Raw genomic sequence first — 8,278 nt, 5'->3', positions numbered from 1 at the left:
TTTTTGATGGCAAGTCCAGTATATTATTTGTCCTTTAATTTAGTTACTTGTAAGGCCCATTCCGCATTACGTCGCCATCGTAATGCGGAAGTGGGTGATTATAGACATGCCCTCGCGTACAATCCATGTTGTTTCTGCTTGTTTTCTCCGGTAATCTTTCAAAAAAGAACATGCCGAGTCAACACTGCTGCTATGGAACTTGTAGAAACAACTCTAGCCAATACGACATATGAAGGATGTTTTCTTCATACGTTTCCGAAACAAAAAACTCCAGTTTAACGTCAGCAACTTGAAGCCATTCGCATTTCATATGCAGTAAACATTTTGTTGGGGGCCATGGTCCTACAGAGGACGAAGATATAAGCCATTGTGATATTTTAACTTATTTTTTAGCGTGGCGTTTTGCCGTGCTGCTTCTGTCTGACAATGAATGAACTGAAGAAAAAAAAAAATTAAATGGTATCTGACTGCCACTGTTGTTACCTTTTATGTTGTAAAAAACAACTTTAGTAAGGGGGAAGTGTAAATAAATTATAGAATTAAGATTTGTTATTAATGAAAAAAATTAAAGTGTTCGTTGGCTGTCACTGAGTAGCATTTGGGATCGCTACACAAAAATAGCAATGTAAATTGCCCCCAAGAATGGTCAGAGACGTAAGACAACCAGAGGATATAATATATAAGATAGACATGGCATATAATGGTAAAGGATAGAGTGTTGAAATGCAGCCTCAATCATGAAGGCTCATTGTGTATTTGTAGCCAATTTTATCATTTTGACTAGAGGCTAATATAGCTAATATACTGTAGATACATACAGCATGTGTTGCCTTCATTACAAGGCTTTTAATTTTTGCAGCTTTAGACGTATTTGTTTTTTGTTTAGTTGGTCCCTTATAGCGCTTTCAAAGTTTGCCGACCCCTGGTAAAGTGTACTGGAGGTTATCCCAGCAGACGATGATACACCCGAGGGAGGAATGCAGAAGAAAAATAAATAAATACCTAAAAGCATCACAACTGGAAAAACACGGAAGTTGGTTTGTAAAGGCGTGCCAGACTTGGAACAACCTGTTACTAACTCTGTAATCTTATAATAGCTGTCAAGTTAGACAACGAGAATGGTATTTACAGTTGTGGTCAAAAGTTTACATACACTTGTGAAGAACATGCTGTCATGGCTCTCTTGAGTTTCCAGTTATTTCTACAACTATGATTTTTCTCCGATAGAGTGATTAGAACAGATACTTCTTTGTCACAAAAAACATTCATGAAGTTTGGTTCTTTTATGACTTTATTATGGGTTAACAGAAAAAGTGATCAAATCTGCTGGGTCAAAAATATACATACATGGATCTGAAAAAGCGAATCATTGACTTGAACAAGTCAGGAAAGTCACTTGGAGCCATTTCAAAGCAGCTGCAGGTCCCAAGAGCAACAGTGCAAACAATTGTTTGTAAGTATAAAGTGCATGGCACTGTTTTGTCACTGCCACTATCAGGAAGAAAATGCAAGCTATCACCTGCTGCTGAGAGAAAATTGGTCTGGAGGGTGAAGATTCAACCGAGAATCACCAAAAAGCAGATCTGCCAAGAATTAGAAGCTGCTGGAACACAGGTGTCAGTGTCCACAGTCAAGCGTGTTTTGCATCTCCATGGACTGAGAGGCTGCCGTGCAAGAAGGAAGTCCTTGCTCCAAAAGCGGCACCGTAGGCTCGACTGAAGTTTGCTGCTGATCACATGGACAAAGATAAGACCTTCTGGAGGAAAGTTCTGTGGTCAGACGAAACAAAAATCGAGCTGTTTGGCCACAATGCCCAGCAATATGTTTGGAGGAGAAAAGGTGAGGCCTTTAACCCCAAGTACACCATGCCTACTGTCAAGCACGGTGGTGGTAGTATTATGCTGTGGGGCTGTTTTGCTGCCGATGGAACTGGTGCTTTACAGAGAGTAAATGGGATAATGAAGAAGGAGGATTACCTTCAAATTCTTCAAGATAACCTAAAGTCATCAGTCCGAAGACTGGGTCTTGGGCGCATTTGGGTGTTCCAACAGGACAATGACCCCAAACACACATCAAAAGTGGTAATGGGATGGCTAAATCAAGCTAGAATTAAGGTTTTCAAATGGCCTTCCCAAAGTCCTGACTTAAACCCCATTGAGAACTTGTGGACAATGCTGAAGAAACAAGTCCATGTCAGAAAGCCATCAAATTTAACTGAACTGCACCAATTCTGTCAAGAGGAGTGATCAAAGATTCAACCAGAAGCTTGCCAGAAGCTTGTGGATGGCTACCAAAAGCGCCTAATTGAAGTGAAAATGGCCAAGGGACATGTTACCAAATATTAGCGCTGCTGTATGTATATTTTTGACCCAGCAGATTTGATCACTTTTTTCTGTTCACCCATAATAAAGTCATAAAAGAACCAAACTTCATGAATGTTTTTTGTGACAAGCTATCTGTTCCAATCACTCTATCAGAGAAAAATCAGATTTGTAGAAATAACTGGAAACTCAAGAGAGCCATGACGTTATGTTCTTCACAAGTGTATGTAAACTTTTGACCACAACTGTACATCCTGCCCAAGAAGGCCCTGTTCCAAATGTTTGGGTTGAGCCACTTAGCCTTGTCCAGTCAAACACAGGACTAGTTGTAGCAGGAAATTGATTGGTAACATTTACCGACGGAAGCTTTGTAACTGCAGTTACTTGTCATGTGAAACTTGGAGGATGAGTGGCGTTGCCTTCGGGTTTGGGTGTTTGAGCTGTCTCCACACTGCTTAGCTCTAAGAATTGTAGTTGGAACTGTGTTTAAAACGGACAATCTTTTATTGAAACAAAACATTTGTATTCTGTGTGGATTTTTCAGACCTGAACATTGACCATGGTAAAGCATTACATCATCTAAGGCGACATCAGACTCTTCGTTAGAGCCTCTGGGCCCCTCAAAAATGATCTAAGGAAGGAAATAAAGGCTATTTCTTTAAGAAGTCTTGTCATGCCTATAGTGCAGTAGTTCAGCATTGCAGCATTGTTGCCTGAACGTATGTTCAAATGAATGCATTGTACCTGGAAAGATCCAGTGACAGTCAAATCCACTTCAGCTAAGTGCCACATATTCCCTTGATCATTCCTCTTCCACCAAATAGGACTCGCTCTTTTGTGCTGCAGCAGATACACATGTAGGCCCATAGTATGAGCTGAGCCATACATATGGTACCAAAACTGAAGACACTGAAGACCTGAGGCAGGGCACTCTGAGCTGATGAGACGAGCTGTGTCTCCAAATGACGCTCTGTTGGCTTCAATGTAAAGGTAGTGGCCATTATAACAAAACGTTTGAATAGCTAATTTTTGCATTGCTAATGATGAATGTATTCCACAAACCTCGTGAAAATGAATGCATGAATGTTTTCATTGGTAAACTAAAGGCATTGAGTTTCTTTTGAAGTTGTGATAACGCATGAAAGATATTTCATGTGCATAACAATTTCATACATACAGTGGTTAAAGTGGGCCCGAGCTTTGCGTCTTTAGTCAAAAGAAATACAGCATTTTCGCACCATAAGGCGCATCTAACAGCCTTCAATTTTCTCAAATACGACAGTGCTTTATAATCCGATGCGCCTTTATATGGATCTATATTAGTTAATCATGGCATGACATTCGCTTTAGCCCAGCACCATCTAGTGCACAGGTGTCAAACCGATTCCAGAAAGGGCCAAGTGGGTGCAGGTTTGCTTTCCAACCAATGAAGAGGACACCTTTTCACCAATCAGATCTTTTACCTGTGTAATCAGTTAAACTTTGTCAGGTGCTGCTTGTTTCAGTAGGAAGTTCATTGGTTAAACTCTCTGCATGGTATCGGTTGGAACAAAATCCAGCACCCACTTGGCCCTTTTTGGAATCGGTTTGACACCTGTGATCTAGTGGATGTATAATGCAGCCCCAACCACTACTACTACTACTGTGCCTTGTAATGCGGTGCGCCCTATACAGGTACCGTATTTTTCGGATTATAAATCGCAGTTTTTTTTCATAGTTTGGATGGGGGTGACTACTCAGGAGTGACTTATATGTGAAATTATTAACACATTATGATATCATTTCACATGTTATTTTCGTGGTTTAGAGTGACACTGATGGTTTGGTAAACTTGTTACCATGTTCTTTATGATATAGTTATCTGAATAACTCTTAATAGCTATGGCCATGTTCGCGTTCTGCCTTTGGCAATGTGTGTTCAATTGTATTATTGAATTTTTTTTATATTGAAATGTAGGGCTGCAGCTATCGAATATTTTAGTAATCAAGTAATCGACTGAAAATTCTATCGATTGATCGAGTAATCAGATAAAACATTTTATTTAGGTAAAGAGCAATTAAAAAAAGATGAGGAAACAAGACATTTCATCTAATAGTGAACCATTTTCAGTCAATCAATGTCTTTATTTTCGATGTACATTGTTGAAAACAGCCAACAATTGCATCTCAAATGTGAAAAGAAAAAATAAAAAGACTAATTCACTGCTTTCACTCAAAAAACTTCGATCTTATAAAAAAACTTCTTACCTAAAAATGTCATTACGCTTGATAACACACATCACTTAAAAGTTAAGTGTTCTTCCCACATGTTTCAATTGAATTTCCACTTGTGTCAAGCTATAGGTTCTATTTAAGTTTTAAAGTGATCCTCGAGTTTTAAGACAAGTAATTCTTAAAATATAAATGTTAGTATGAGTTATATTAATTTGATATTAAAACCCCTCTTAATGTTTTCTTTTTAATAAAATTTGTAAAATTATTTTAAGTGATAGGTTGCCATCCTTGTGACGTTGCAGTGCGTGACGTCACAGGGCCCGTTGCCAAACTTTCGAGAGGAGTCTGGCTGCAGCCCGCCTCTCTCAGTACCCTGCGCCGCTCTTCTCAGTACCCATCCCGCAGACAGGAAATGACGCAACACCGCAGCTCTCAGGCCCCTCAGACCGGAAATGTCGTCAACCCTTGCGACGAAAACAAGTTACGTTATTTCACCTCTCGCGAAAAAAACACGGTAAGTGGCCGCACTGAAAAAAAGTTTTTAAAAGCGTATGCATGTTTAAAAATGTTAAATAGTTAAACAAGACTTGCGGTGAAAATATGAAGTGTTTATTCTGAGTTGAAAAGACCGTACTTATATCTAGTATTCTTAATGTAATTTAAATAATGTCTTCCTTTACTAACTGCATGTGACTTTGCTCTACTTATATTGTTTAATACGTACTGATGAATTCAGCAGCGAATTCGCTAATGCTGCTAATGCTTTTTACATTTTTTTTCACAATGAACAGTCTTCTTTGTGTAGTTTTCATTATATTGCACTCTTATTTTTCATTATGTACATGCCTGCAATTCGCAGCTCGCTGTTTTTGTTGTTGTATGGTATTGTTGTTTTGCCTTCATTTGTTTTGTCTGGTCCTTTGTAGTTTGAATGTTGTCACATGATCCAAATAGGACAAGGTTGTAATTTTTTCTTGATATTGTTACTCTGCTTAGCTATATATTTTTTCATTATTTTGTTTTTTTTTTTACTAGCTGCAAGATCACCACCCCATTGGGAAGAAACTAAATCACGACCCCCAAATGGTAGTCTTCCCATGCAGATACAGGGATGTCACACAGATCCAAATGGAAGTAAGTAGCATAAATATTAATGTACTTTAGATTTTGGACTGTGCTGAATACTTTTTTTTTGATAGACATCGAACACTGTAAAACCCACTGTGCAGACAGGACCAATGGTGACAATATAAGACCATGCCGAGCTTCATGGACGGTTCAAACTCATCCTGCCCAGGAACGGCTGGTATGTTTTATGTCTGAGACAAATGTTGTGCTCAGTGGAAATCTGGATAGGCTTATTATTCCTTATATTAGTTAACAATTGGACATAATTGATTATTTACTCTTTGTTTATTTAACCAATCAACATTCTCATTAGCTTATGCAAATCTTGAATATAAAGAGGCCAGAAATGGTGTTGATTGTCTAAAAAAAGAAAGTTTGATTGACACGTGCTGACTTTTGGAACGTTGGCCTGAACAATGAAATGGAATCAACTGTGAATTTTGAGGATTTAGTTTCTCTAAAGAACATAATGTCACTTGTACAATTAAGTAAAATGTAACTTTTTGTTTTTGTTTTTTTGCAGATATGAAATGCATATTTATAACTTGTCTAACAAGTAGCTCATTCAAAGGTATAAAAAAGTATTTTTTTGGCGTGTGTAGGGTATTATTTTAACTATGTAGCCTACAGAATGCTTGTATGGGCTCATGTAGGTGTCTGCGTACGTTTGTATTTATATAACATATGTCCGTGTGTATAGATTATGTATTTTTCAGGGAAGGACCATATTTTTGGCTGACCCCTATGTTGTTGCAACATGGTGAAAGCCTACAGGATGTGACCCACACATGCATCTGCCTGTAAGGCTGATTAGTAACAACTACAACTTGGAGCATTGGTTCATTTTCAAAGAACAGTCAAATCATAACAAATTAAATGATCCAAATTCCAATTATTTGTGGGAAGAAAAACAGATCCAATCTTGAGATCAGAGAACTATTGTTATCTCTAATGAAATTCAGTAACCATTCATATTGGCATGGCGTTTCCATGATGATCCAGAATAGCCTTGTTTGGTTTTGAAGGTATGTTCCAGTCGATCCTTTTATTTTGCCCCTTCAATTAAAGCAGAATTGCACTCCAGATGATTCATCCAATCATTTGAAGCAAAATTCTAAAATGCCACTCTAAAATTGCGAATGTTTTGTTTCAAGGGCATTGGCCCGGTCTCAACATTGGTAGGGACGAATATAATGCAAATAAGGTTGCTCAAAAGTTGGTGGGGACAACTTTAGCATCCTGAAAAGTTGGTCGTGTTATGTCCCTACCGTCCCTATGCAAACCTACGCCCTTGTTTTGTTTGCATGAATCATTTAAACCTGACTGGTTGGTGTTCTTATGCATGGAAACACGTTTGTAATTGTTTAACTACTGTATTTAATATAAACCTATATTTTCAATTGCAGAAAACGTTGACAGTCAATCAACAGGGGGACATGGAAAGAGAGGATTGGAAGTGAAATAGAGGTATTTGTAAAAGTGTGTATTCATTGATCCAAAACTTGAAGGAAGTGACTCGGTTAAATTCTTACGTTAGGGTTTTTCGGGACAGCCATAGGGGAAGGACTGTGGCATCTTCATGTTGGTAGGTGAGTTTAACTGTCCAATTTTGTCCTCTGTTATATTTGTATTCATTTATCCATTTGTAGTATGCTCTTTGCACTGTTCTGGATGCTCTCTTTGAGTTTAACCATTGTAAAAGGAAGTTCACCGAATCATTCAAATTGGGCTACAAAATATCCTTGTCGTTATTCTTTATTTACACTTGTTTTTAATTTTTGTTAGACTGATATGCCAACTCTGAGGAAGTGGTGGTGTATATTGCTAGTGGACAATTTCAAACTTGGGTGCATGGTAAGTCTTTGAAACTGTTGATATGGCATTCATAGGAAAGTAGGTGCACAGCACCTTAATTCTTTGTTGGAAAATGTGGAATACTTATTTTTGTATTTTTTCAACTTAGGTGAGCCACAGGAAAGAGTTTGCCCATTGGACAGATAAGGCAAAAGCATTACTGCAGGGTGAAGTGCCACCAGTCTATCAGCTACAGAAGTGAAATTTGAATATAATTGCTGAGGTCAGCTTTTAAAGACTTTTTAGTGTCCATTACTCTGACGCACTTTTGAACATGTCCCCCTTTATTCACTGATTTTTTTTTAGGAAGAGGTGTAACCACAGCTCCTTCAAGTTAGTGGTGGCCCACTCCAAAAAGATATGGCGGGAAAAAATGGTAAGATTGTTTATATATCTAGTTTAATGCAATGCCTGAAAAGAAAAATCAAGTATAAAATTAACAAAGCATCATTTTTATTATGTAATATTCAAATAGCTGTTTTCTTTCTCTTTTCCAATGAACAGTTTTGGTAAAAGGATTGTGCAAGACAGCACAAAAGCCTCGGACAGGGCGGGGGGGGGGGGGGGGGGGGGGGGATCAATGCAGTAGGAGTTCCCAAGCATCCTGCAGATGGAAGAGGATGAGCACGAACTACAATGTCTTGGAGCCATTCAAGTTCTGTTCCAACCATCTGGAAGATGGATTTACCTTTTTTGAGGAGATTGTTGACCAAAGAAAATATCTGGTATTCTCTCAATAATAATAAAAAAATAATAAAAAT

At 38.2% G+C, this 8,278-nt stretch overlaps 1 long non-coding RNA gene across 2 annotated transcripts; it reads left to right on the top strand.

Moving 5' to 3' along the window:
* Positions 1–4,974: 4,974 nt before the first annotated feature.
* On the top strand, positions 4,975–7,785 carry LOC130929625 (uncharacterized). Of its 2 annotated transcripts, XR_009066929.1 has the most exons (8): positions 4,983–5,049; positions 5,462–5,495; positions 5,571–5,669; positions 5,735–5,841; positions 7,070–7,130; positions 7,201–7,252; positions 7,449–7,517; positions 7,627–7,785. It is a non-coding gene; the product is annotated as an uncharacterized LOC130929625 (long non-coding RNA). The 2 variants fall into 2 exon arrangements; XR_009066928.1 differs by lacking the exon at positions 5,462–5,495 and having other exon boundaries at positions 4,975–5,049.
* Positions 7,786–8,278: the final 493 nt, after the last annotated feature.

The sequence above is a fragment of the Corythoichthys intestinalis genome, chromosome 14 (genome assembly GCF_030265065.1).
Source record: "Corythoichthys intestinalis isolate RoL2023-P3 chromosome 14, ASM3026506v1, whole genome shotgun sequence".
Classification (NCBI taxonomy): Eukaryota; Metazoa; Chordata; class Actinopteri; order Syngnathiformes; family Syngnathidae; genus Corythoichthys; species Corythoichthys intestinalis.
The sequence above is the reverse complement of the archived record's forward strand: the minus strand, read 5'-3'. Positions and strand labels throughout refer to the sequence as shown.